Source organism: Ipomoea nil, unplaced genomic scaffold (genome assembly GCF_001879475.1).
Source record: "Ipomoea nil cultivar Tokyo-kokei standard unplaced genomic scaffold, Asagao_1.1 scaffold1932, whole genome shotgun sequence".
Lineage (NCBI taxonomy): Eukaryota > Viridiplantae > Streptophyta > Magnoliopsida > Solanales > Convolvulaceae > Ipomoea > Ipomoea nil.
The window spans coordinates 2,785,440-2,796,785 of record NW_017618360.1 but is presented as its reverse complement, the minus strand read 5'-3'; the positions used below and the strand labels follow the sequence as shown (position 1 = coordinate 2,796,785).

General features: G+C 33.3%; 1 long non-coding RNA gene across 1 annotated transcript; it reads right to left on the bottom strand.

The window, feature by feature from the left end:
- Nucleotides 1-1,427: 1,427 nt before the first annotated feature.
- Nucleotides 1,428-10,443, bottom strand: LOC109193981. Its single transcript, XR_002056353.1, has 3 exons — nucleotides 10,309-10,443; nucleotides 2,121-2,123; nucleotides 1,428-1,439 (listed from the first exon to the last, which is right to left on the bottom strand). It is a non-coding gene; the product is annotated as an uncharacterized LOC109193981 (long non-coding RNA).
- Nucleotides 10,444-11,346: the final 903 nt, after the last annotated feature.

The following is an 11,346-nucleotide window of genomic DNA, read 5'->3' as shown; positions in this document are numbered from 1 at the left end:
AAGTCAAGGACAAACGCTCTCAAGAGTGGGATTGTATTTAAAAAGACCAGTCTTTAACCATGGCCAAATGTACGTAGTTGTTTCAAGAGTCAGTAACCCTGCGGGTTTAAAAGTTTTGATTTGCGGAGAAGATGTAACATGTCTTAGTAAGACAACAAATGTTGTGTACAAAGAAGTCTTCAACAATGTTTAATCAATTTTCAATTTGGTGGGGATTTTTTATTTTTTACATTTCTTAAGCTTTAGTACATACTGTATATTCCCTAAAATATACATATGGCCGTGCATCGCACGTGTGCAACTACTAGTTAGTATATAATAGTCAACATTTACCATCCACATTAAATGCTTAGGTATAGGTATAAGTGTATGGGAAATGTATTCCTACATGTATGTCTTGGGTATTGTGTAATTTGTACCATGGCATTGTCAATTTGTTTCTCACTTCTCAAATTGCAGTCCACACTTACCATCCGCATTAGTATGCAGTCCTACCTTATGATTTGAACTGAAAAATCTAATATTTACACCATTTGCATGCAAGTTTTCTAAAAAAATATCACAAAATTAGACATTAATGGACAAAATCAGTATAAGTAGAGACACCAAAAACAGTGACAAAAAAAACATGTAGAAACTTTTTTTTAATTAGTTAACTATTCTTTTGCATATATACATATACATATATACATACATATATATATATATATATATATATATATATATATATAAACTAATCAAGATACTTAAATCTTATATTTTTAAAATTTAATTACATTTTAACATAGGCCTGAATCCAACAAAAAAACTTTTGACAGTTTAAAAATCAAGTCTAAAAACTTCATAAATTTTTAACACTAAAATACACTGGTATATATCACTATGTATGTAAGTTAAAAAAAGCCAATTTTAAGTAAAAATTAAATCACACAAGAAGGAAAAAAAAAAAAAAAAAAAAAAAAAAAAAGCTAGAATGCTAAGAAAGATAAAAACAGTTTGGATAAATAATTGTAACGGGCCGTAAATAATGACACTAAATATGAATTTACGAAAATGGAAAGAAAAGAACTAACCTGCTAATCTTTTGCTTGATTATGATTGGTTTCATCTTGGAGCTTTAGAAGTCTTGCTTTTGAAACTTTGGTGTAAGTTTAAAATCCTCCATTTAAGCCTTAGATCTAATATAGTGTTATTATCTACCAAAAAAAAGTAGTGTCATTTATTGCTCTAACCTTCTCCTTAATTGATTTTTATGTTGGTGTGGGTGTTAAGTGCTTAACTTTTTACATGTGATTTTTTTTGTTTGCTTCAATGTTGAATTTTTAAGTGGTTCAGCTTAGCTCTGCTAACAGATGAGTGAATTATTTCATCTATCATGATAAGGGCATAATCTTCTAATTGCTGCATCTTATTAGTTTGTTAGAAAATTAATTATAATTCTCGAGAAAGTCAATTATTTTTGGGAAGATGACTTCCAAATCTGGCACATCAAAGGTAAGGAATTTCAAAATCTTGCACCAACTATTGATAAAAGAGTCTTATGCCTTTTTTTTCCTGATTAAAGTGTTCTAATTAATTTTAAACCTTTATTTTTTACTTTTTGTTTCTGATTCAACATAGATAAGAGGATTGAGAAAAGTTTACCATCCTTCCAAGCAGCCTGAGCTACCTGCAGATTGCTGAAGTGGCGGGGCTGCGTACTGTGGAGGGAGGAGGGTAACCTTGGGGCGGGTAAACAGTTGAAGATAAGCATCCTTGGGATATCCTTCCGGTGAATAATCTATTCCGGAAACTCAAAAGTCCATCAGATCCGTTCCCAAAAATTGGCAAAAGATGATTCAATCGAAGAAGATAACTGAAAAAGGCTTAACTTGAGGATGCGGCACATCGACAGGAGGTTGAAACTTGTAGTTCAGCACACAACGCGAAGCTGTGCACCAACAATCCCGGGGATATCTTCTTCGTTGATCCCATAAATATGAAATTTCTTTTTTTTTTTACAGCTTGTATTTGAGTTGAAGTTGTAGTCTCTAAACATGTATCTTCTATATATAAGCATGCAAGTGAGGTAGTGAATTGAATAGGCTACTCCTCTACAAATAGGAGTGGATACCAAGTACCAACTCTGCAAAGACGCGATAGACCACTCCCCTACAAATATAGCCTGACACTTACTCTTTGATTGGTCAAACACTTTATGAAAAAAAATTTAAAAAAAAAAATCTAAACGCTGCGTTTTTCTTGGGCGGGAAAATGTTGAAATTTGATTGGCTGAATCCTTATGGCTTTTATATGTATATAGATATAGATATAGATTATTATTATTATTGCCCCGCGGTATAATAAGTAAATAATTATAAAAATTAATTGTAATTGTTTAGGACAAATGAAATTGTAGTACACTAAATAATTACATGAATTAAAAAAATCATTTAAATGACCATAACTTTGTATTCAATATTATGTAGAAAATATAATATTACACATTATTAAATATTTCATGATAAATAATAGGATATATACCCCGGGTTCTAGTTCCTCTAAAATGAGATCAAAAAAAGGAAAGGTCGGGATCAAGCAGTTCAGATCCTGTTATACGGATCAAAGCTAAAGGTGGCGGGTCAAACCCGCCCAAACCTTAGCCTATAGAAAGGGCTTTGGCCCTCATTATTAGGGGTTCCCAACTCTTTTTTCAACTCTCTCTCCTACAAGCCGCAAATTATGCTGTGCAACCGAATGCACCATGCGCATGGTGCATACGATGCAAAACAACGTCGTTTTGGTTAAAAAACGTGCGTCCCACTTAAAAAAGAAATCAGGTTCGATTCCTGGCAATAGCATTTTTATATATCCATAAATTCATAACTATATATCCACAAATTCATAACTATATATCCACAGTGAATGAATGAAGTAAAAATCCACAATGAGTGAACTAAATATCCACAATGATTGAACTAAATATCCACAATGAATGAACTAAATATCCATAAATTCATAACTATATATCCAGAAATTCATAACTATATATCCATAAATTCATACCTATATATCCATAGTGAATGAATGAAGTAAATATCTACAATGAATGAATTAAATATCCACAATAAATGAACTAAATATCCAGAAATTCATAACTATATATCCAGAAATTCATAACTATATATCCACAATAATGCTATTGCCGAGAATCAAACCTGATTTTTTTTTTTTAAGTGGGACACGCGTTTTTAGTCAAAACGACGTCGTTTTGCATCGTATGCACCATGTGCATGGTGCATTCGGTTGCACAGCATAACTATTGCCTACAAGCTCTCTAAACACTTAATAAAATAGCAAGGCCACTTAGAGCCATTTTTCCAGATCCTATCTCATTTCCATACTCATGGCTTACATACTTGATACACACTGTCATTCATACATTTTACATACACATACATACATACATACTGTATACACTCCACAGGGGGTAATCAACGGTATTATTTTAACGCTGTCTGCGGGGACGTGGCAAAAAACCATGTTCCTACCATCAAGAAAAAAGAAATGGAAGTGCTGGAGTTAGAAGAATCCAAACCCAAAATTTCTGGAACCCCAACCACCACGCCACCTTGCTTGATTAGTTCATTTTTTTTGTTTGTCGTGAGTTGAAGAAGGAAAAAAGACTAAAATGTGAAGATATATGTATCTATTTCTCAAAATGTGAAGGTTTATTTTTGTGGACAAAAATATGAAAAACGAGTTTGGGACTTGCGTTTTTTGTCAGAAGTGGTCAAATAAAAAACGCAAGTCCCACTTGCGTTTGTGTAAAAAAAAAAAAAAAAAATGATTGCCGGCGAACTGCCGGCAACACCCTTCTCCAGCGAAGGAGAAGGTGCCTTCTCCTTCGCTAGAGAAACCAGCGACCCAAATCGCTGGCTTCTCCAGCGAAGGAGAAGGCAACCAGTGGCGGTAGCCTTCTCCTTCGCTGGAGAAGGCTTCTCTAGCGAAGGAGAATGTCACCGGCACCGCCACTGGTTGCCTTCTCCTTCGCTGGAGAAGCCAGCGATTTGGGTCGCCGGTTTCTCCAGTGAAGGAGAAGGCAACCAGTGGCGGTGGCCTTCTCCTTCGTTGGAGAAGGCTTCTCCAGCGAAGGAGAAGGCTACCGGCACCGCCACTGGTTGCCTTCTCCTTCGCTGGAGAAGCCAGCGATTTGGGTCGCTGGTTTCTCCAGCGAAGGAGAAGGTGCTGGAGAAGGGTGTTGCCGGCAGTTCGCCGGCAACCATTTTTTTTTTTTTTTTTTACACAAACGCAAGTGGGACTTGCGTTTTTTATTTGACCACTTCTGACAAAAAACGCAAGTCCCAAACTCGTTTTTCATATTTTTGTCCACAAAAATAAACCTTCACATCTTGAGAAATAGATACATTTATCTTCACATTTCAGTTTTTTTTCCGTTGAAGAATTTGATCTTCCTTCCAAGCGCAATCTGGACGAAGAACCAGTCGTCTCTGCATACAGATGATCTATCATCCATTAGATTTCATTTCCACCAAGAATTCGGTCCTGCAGCCTCCCCGTGAACGATTTCAACGCACCACTTCCTCAGCAACATGCTCGTTCCCACCAGACAGCACTGAGTGTGAATTTCAACTCCAGCTCGAAAAGTATGGCATCCACTTCCTTGATCAAGATTCTGCCTGGTCTCACTCAAACCAAAATGAGAAGAAACCAGAAGGCACTCTCGCCCTGTCCTCCAATCAGTGAGAGGCCCTGATGGAGATATGGGACCCGAGGGTCCATTTTATTGGCAAAGTATTGACCTAAGTGGGGGTGTTGAAGAAAGAAGGTTGGCCCAAGTCTTATTGGGTTAAGAAGACAAGGAGACATGGTGGCTCAAAAAGACACAAAGAAGGAAAGGGAAGAAGTTTCAGGGGCAGAACCGCCGGCGAGGCGTGGCCAGTGAAGGGCTAGCATGCTTGGCACGCCTCAGACCATCAAACTACACCATCATTTGTGTATTGAAGCGCGACAGCTTATATTTGTCCGATATTTTCGGTGACAAAAGCAAATTACATTGTTTAGTTTAAGGGAATTGCAATTTCTTCGGGGTCGTTTACTAACTTGGAAAAATGGAGGATTTTCTAGAAAAATGGAGAAATTGAGAAGTGAAAAAATAAAAATTGGAGAAGTTGTTTACTAAAATTTTGCTTCCAAATGCTTACTCCTCCATTTTTCCACTTCATGTACAATTTTGGAGAAAGGAAATTTTGACTTCTCCAAATGAAAGATGGGAGAAACACGGGTGAACAGTATTATTATTTAAGAGGTGGCGAGTTTGAATTCTGTTGTGTGCGCTTGTTTCAGTTTTTGTCTTTACTTCAGTTTTAGCCTCATCATTCTTATCCTGTTTCATAAACAAAATAATTACACATTATTAAAGATTTCCTTGTAAACTACATTTTGAGTATTGTTTAAAAGGCCTCCAGATTCCCCACAAATTAAGACTTTAAGACCATCAGGATTACTTACCGTAGAAACTGCTATATATAATTGGCCATGGTTAAAAACTTGTTTTTTTTCAGTAACAAACGAAACTGCTTTCTTTGAAATTTAAATGGAAGTCTTGGGTCTGAAGGAGTCAAAGATAGCCTTGGTATCAACACATTTGTACCTGCGTTGTTGCCACATAGGATTTGTGCCTCAATAACATGATTTCCCAATTGTGTTACTACCAACCTTGTACCATTGCACAACCCTAGTGGGTGATCTATATTCCTCAGCAGCATAACTGGAGTTCCAACTTTCAAAGTTAAACGATGGTTAGGACCCCTGAGCATCTCAAATTATTTAAAAATTATGTTGTGTGGACCTCAGATTGCATATCAACATTTGTCTCTGACTTGCAAAGATAATCACAACTCAAATATGTTATTGTTGAGGCTTGATTCATACCGTTCATGTATTCATTCACCTCGTCGACAACATCTAATGTTGGAGCCAGAATAGCTCTACTCTCGAGTTGTCTTGCATCCATCTTTCTAGAACGGTATTCAGGAAATGTGCTGTCAACAATTTGTCTAATGAGATCGCCCTCATTTTCCAATACAAAGGAAGGCGGAATCATTATATTGCAATAAACACCATTGTCTTCCCTACAGATTTCCATCACCTAAATCTACAATCCACTTGGCAAAACTATCTAACTTCTCAACTTCCTCTTCATTACTAATACTTCGCAATCTTAAATTATTCGTTAAACGAAGAACTTCACAATTATTTCACAAGTAAGAAGAATTAATACTGGCTTGTACTATATCTTGTCGAGTGCCTTTTGGAATAACCGGTAGAATTTGTCTAAAGTCTCCCCAGAACAACTGTTTTCCCTCCAAAGGTCATCGTTGAGCTCTTAAGATTTGTGAAACGCATTAAATCTCTCATTGTCCTGTCCAATGCTTCAAAACAATACATTAAAATGTAGAAATATCTACATCAAAGAAGTATATAATTAACATGTGAATTAATATATAAATTCTAAATATAAGTTCATATCTAAAGGAGTTATATAACTTCATAGAATTTATATATATTAAAATATATAAAACATATATTTTTAGCCATTCAGTTAATGCTATCAACTAGGCATGTTGGTGGCCTTAATATGCTATTCTAAAAACATGTGCATAAAAAATTTTAGGCATGTTGGTGTACTTGATAAGTATGATATTTAGTAAGTACCCTTAAGATGTGAATTTGGTGTATTCTAACTAAAGCATGCAGATAGAATATAGAATAAAATAAATAACAAAAAAAAAACATAGCATATAAAGCACTTCTAAAAAAGTGCATATTGTCAAAATAGGCACAAACATCACAGATACAATATGCACTTGCTAGTGCATATTCATATTGTAAGAAACTGTTTTCAAAAAACAACACACTGATACACACTGTAGTGCATATTGTCCATAAATTACACAAAAATAATTTTTTTAATCAATTAAAATAGAAGAAACTTAGATTCTCTGTTGTTTAATCATTAATGAGAACAACCTTTGATCTCTTAGGGGGCGTTTGGTTCAGGTTATATAACATAACCAAGGGAATGCGACATTCCAAAGTTCACATTCCGGTGTTTGGTTCATATTATCTTAGGGAATCTAACATTCCCAAGGAATGTCACATTCCCTCCACATAGGATTTTGAAGGGAATGTGATTCCCTTCAAAATCTTAGGTAATGTAAGATAACCTTAGTTATGTTAGTTTATATATATATATATATATATATATATATATATATATATATATATATATATATAATTATTTTTGTAATTATATATTTTTTTTATTTTTATTATGTTATGTTAGCATATAAAATAATTTTGTTTCTCAAGTTCAAGATTTTAGTTAATATTTTAAAATCATGTAATTATATATGATACCGTTATCTTATTTATTTTAATTTTTAAATTTATTAAAATATATGAAAATATGTTAAGGATATTATAGTGTGTATAAAAGATAACCCTAAACCAAACATGATTATATTACATACCCCAATTTTTACCAAACACAGGAATCTAACATTCCCAGTAATCTAACATTCCCAGCAATCTAACATTCCCTAAGGTAATCTGACATTCCGTGAACCAAACGACCCCTTAACTTCATTGCTTGATCGATGAGAATTGGTCTAGTATGTTCTTCTTAGTTGCACTTGACTCCACTGGTTCATCATTGTCATCCAACCTTAGCTTTCCACTGTTTGGCATATAAGAACTGCTAACTTCATCCCAAGATTCACTCTCCTATTTTCCAAAAAAAAAAAAAAATAGTTAGATAATGAATTAATAAAAATAACTAATTGTGAATAGATTAGGTATGTACCTCAGACTCCTGCTCTTGATCTTCCTCATCAAGCATCCTACAGAGATGGTCATGATCATCATTCAAAGAAGGGCAGTATATTTCTACAATTAAGGTATATATAAATAAAAACAGTGTACACTGGAAAGTTGAGACAATAGATTAAAAAAAATTCAAACTGAAAATCTGAAACAATAAATTAAAACATACCAATCAATTCCTTATTTGGAACACTTCCAAATTAGGTTCAACTTCTGACTTGCTAGCTTCATTGATAGTTTGATTAGTCTTCAACCTTCATTGTTTGTACCTGGATTAGGATACCATTTAAGACTTAAATATCTTGATTTCTCCAAACTGTGAGTGACTAATGGCAAGAAGCTTGAATACTATATAGACCTGCTTCCTGTAGAATGTTATACACTGCATAGTTCTCTGCTTCTTAAGACTATACACAGAAAAAAAAATTCAAGTTATTTAATGCAGTGTTGATATTTGTAAGTGGTTATAAATTGCTGTTAATTTATTTTCTTCACTGATTGCTTACCTCAACTTTCCATGTGTGTAAATCCTTAGGAATGTCTTCCAATGCTTCACAGTTCTTTTCATCACATTCAGACATCTGTTGCATAGCCATCCCTCGCAATTCTCCAAACTTGAATGGAGGACAAGATACTTGGCCTTTAATTCAGATGCTAAAATACCAAGGTCTTTTAGGAATGTTTGCATGAACATAGGTGCACTATAAAGAAATAAAAAAATTATTTTCTAAGCACAGTTAATTATTTGCATGTACAGTATAATAAAAATTACCTCCATGTCGTGGAAGACATTCTTGACTCTTTATCAAATCTGTGTTACCTTTAGATACAATGTCAGTCTCTCTCCACAACACTCCGGCCACCGCAACCATCTAATTCTGTCTAGAATCTAAGCCTCTACGAACTTAACTGACCTAGCCTGCGATTTCAACTAACATTGTTTCTTTGTCAGGTTTCTAGTTTGCCGCCGATTATTTTTCGGCGAGATCTTATGGAGGCTAGTACAGGTTGAATCGCAAATGATGGTACTTCTTGAGTTTTATTTATAGTGTTTTTTCACATCTAAAGTTCATCTATTTCTCTGGAAAGCTCAAGCTTGTAGATCTAAATTTTTTCACATCTAAAGTTCATAGATCGTTCATTAATATTCTTGGATTTCACTATAAATATGCTTAATCAACAAAAACACGTGCAGATTGACATATGTGATTTTTTTTATTTTTTTTTTTACATTACCCTTTCGTATTTTTCATTCTTAGTGTTCGCCGTAAATTTCTTACCTGAAGCATTTGTGATTTACATAAACCGATTTCAAAATTGAAAATATTTAACATTATTTTCTCTAGACCTAGGGTTTTTTTTTTTTTTTTAAATGTTCATGCAATGCTTAAAAACATTTAGATTCCAAAAGCACAATTATCCTAACATTTTTTTATCAACTTGTTTGTTTCTTATACTTTCAGAAATTTTGTTATTTTTCTATGTTTAAGTGTAATTTCGTGATTATTTAATAATACACGAATATTCTACTTACCCTGGTTGTTGTCATGATTTTTTCTCTTGGATCCTATGCGAAACAAATCTTGTGAGCTTCTTCATTTTCAGTGTATTATAGGTTGTAATTTTGTTGGAACATTTAAGTTAGGACAGCTATGATAGCTATGATTTATAGCAGCTGTATAGTTAGTTACTTGATGTTGGTGAGTGATAAATAATTCTTGGAATTCTAGCAATTTGATTCTAAATACCAATGTGATTATTAATTGTGTTGCCTATTCATATTTTTGAGAGTTAAAAATTTGGTGGTATCTTAAAGTTGTAATGTTTAATCCTCTGTTCTTGTGCCTTTCTTCCAACACCGCAAGTGATATTATACAGATTAGTTTATGATTGACAATTGTATGAGCAATTCATATTTTGTAGTGTATGTATAATCCTTTTTTCCAACACCGCAAGTGATATTATACAGATTAGTTTATGATTGACAATTGTATGAGCAATTCATATTTTGTAGTGTATGTATTTCAATGTATAAGCATTATATATATTAGTCCGATTTGTCATATATAAAAGGGACATAAATTGACTTTGGGTAAAATGATGCATCAGCTATCTCTTCACGTTGTGATATTTTGTATAATTATTTTCCAACTCTTATATAGTTTAAAGGACAAAATTCTAATATTTTTGGGTATTAACCTTTGAATTTCTGATAACTGTCTATACCATTCTTTATTTTTGGTAACAGTTTACTTTATCTTGTTCTTATTTAGCTAAAAAATAATAATACAGTTTGTAATGTATGTGCCCAATTATGGGCAGATTTGAAGTATTGGAAGAAGGCATCTCAATTGTTTGTCCGTAAGTAACACTGCATGTGTTCCTAGATTTCAAATTATATATAATTATTTAATATATAACATTCACTGCTTGCAAATGATGATAATACAGTCTGATGCATCATCTTTTTCAAAACAGTTCAAATATTTTCTGAGTACAATATAGCTTTTTTTTTAAAAAAATACTAAATTAAGATAACTCACTTTACTCCTTCAAGCTTAACATTGAGAATGACTTTGTCTTTTGAAGTTTGTGTTGATGAGAACTCATATAGAAGGCTTCTCTTTACAACTAAATTATCACCCACAACATCTTGGTTGCGAGCAACACCAACCGCAAGAGGACTTTTCCCTTCATCACTCTCGGCAAATTCCTAAGAGAATAACTCGAACATTGAACGGAAAGATATCGCTTCATAGAATATACATTGGGTACATGATGTTTGAGAGATATTTTTGGAAGGGATTTGTTGTTCAGCAACGTGCGGATAAATGCGTAGGCCTTTGTCTACTACCGGCCTTATTTATATAGTGGTTGAGGATCAGATGCGTTGGATACTCAAGGTCGTCATCCGATACGTTGCATCGGAGATATGAAGCCAGAATTTAAATCCCTATTGAGTATTTAACACAATTATTATGCCCTTTTAGATTTTTAATATATTAAATATTAACTATTGTATCGGCAATGTAATTAATACTGTGTTGCGCCTTTTTGTATTATTTGTATTGTATTGGTTCTAGAGTTCTACTACTATCTACAAAATCGAGAAAATTGTATAATCAATTAGGACTGGCCGTATTTCGAAACGACGCATTAATTATATTAATTATATTAATTATATTTGTTTATTATGAATAACTATAATTAGTAGACAAATCCGATATTGCCCCTTATTGCGCCAATCTAAACAACAATTTGGCGGGAAATATAGGTTATGTTTTATTATAATAGAAGATAGAAGATTATTATTACTATTATTATTATTATTATTATTATTATTATTATTATTATTATTATTATTATTATTATTATTATTATTCGTAGCTACTAAATTATTATGTAATTTAATAAGAGTAAACTAGAGTATTAATTATGTCAATTTTGATTGGATGAGGT